Raw genomic sequence first — 1,513 nt, 5'->3', positions numbered from 1 at the left:
AGTGTGTGTGTGTGTGTGTGTGTGTGTGTGTGTGTGTGTGTGTGTGTGACATTTGGTGTTTAGGTAAGGGGTTTGTGGAGGGAGAGATGGATTAATAATAAAGGAAACAGAGGACAAATACAGTCAGAATACTCAATGTACATATGCAGTAAAGCAAATGGGAAATGGGAAATGAGTGGTTACATGTGGGATTGTCGAGAATGGTAGCAGAGGTAAGTGATCAGGAAGGACTGGAGAGGGCTGGGATGTAGCTCAGAGGCAAAGCACTTGCTCAGCAAGTGCAACATCCTGGTTCAAATAATTTCAAAATATTAAAAATTGTCGGGCGCTGGTGGTTCACGCCTGTACTCTTAGCTATTCAGGACGCTGAGATCTGAAAATCACTGTTAAAAGCCAGCCTGGGCAGGAAAGTCCTTGAGACTCTTCTCTCCAATAAACCACTAGAAAACTGGAAGTGGTGCTGTGACTTAAGCAGTATAGTGCTTGCCTTGAGCTGAAGAGTGAAAGGACAGTTCCCAAGGCCAGATATATATCAAACTAATGCTCCCTGGCTTGGAATTCGTGCCCTTTTTTTCTGCCAGGCCTGGGAATTGAACTCAGAGACTGGGTAACTCTTATGCACTGTGGGGGACAAGGAAACACCCTCTTTGAAGACAAGTTATTCAGGCCTGTTTCCTATGCCTGAATTCAATCCCTAGCCCTGTTAAAGTAATATTCATCCACATTTGATATAATTAATATCTACATACTTATGTTTATTGAAATTGCTTTGAGTGTATTTATTTTATTTTTTATTGATTCATTATTTTTGTTGACTATTATTACACTTATGTATTAAATTGATTATATCTTATGAGAACTATACAGATTTACATATGTATTATGTATCTTAATTCAGACCCAGGACATTCACCGAAATTGTACAGTATATCATCCCATGCTTAGAAAAACAGAAAGAATACACCAACCAAAGTCTAATTTATCCCTAGGCACCCCAGTGGCTCACATCTGTAATCCCAGTTACTGAGGAGGTGAGAAGTAGAAGATGAAGTTTCAAAGCCAATCCAGGCAGCAGCGCCTGAGAGATATCATCTCTAATTAACTGGCAAAAAGCCAGGCTACAAGTATGGCTGAAGTGTTAGAAAATCAGCTATGAACAACCAAGCCAAGAAAGAGCAAGCTGAGTTCAATTGCGGGGAGAGAGGGGTAGGGGGATAAAGGGGAGAGAAATCCTCCAAAAACAGAGAACTAAACAACACACAAATCCCACCTAATTTATGGTACCAACAAACTGAAAAAAATATCAAGCTTGTGCAGTTGTATAAATTTACATGAGCACATATGCTCTTAGGTACACTTCAAAGCCATGTTTTTAATAATATATGTATATATAAAAATTAATAATGTATATATATGAATAAACTAAGAAACCAGCCAATGAACAAATACTTCTGAATTAGGGCCTTTATATTTATATTAGTGGCACTATAAATTATTTGTACTAAAAGTATAT

This window comes from Dipodomys merriami, unplaced genomic scaffold (assembly GCF_024711535.1).
Source record: "Dipodomys merriami isolate MVZ:Mamm:240054 unplaced genomic scaffold, mDipMer1.0.p SCAF_1886, whole genome shotgun sequence".
Classification (NCBI taxonomy): domain Eukaryota; kingdom Metazoa; phylum Chordata; class Mammalia; order Rodentia; family Heteromyidae; genus Dipodomys; species Dipodomys merriami.
This window is presented reverse-complemented; position numbering follows the sequence as displayed.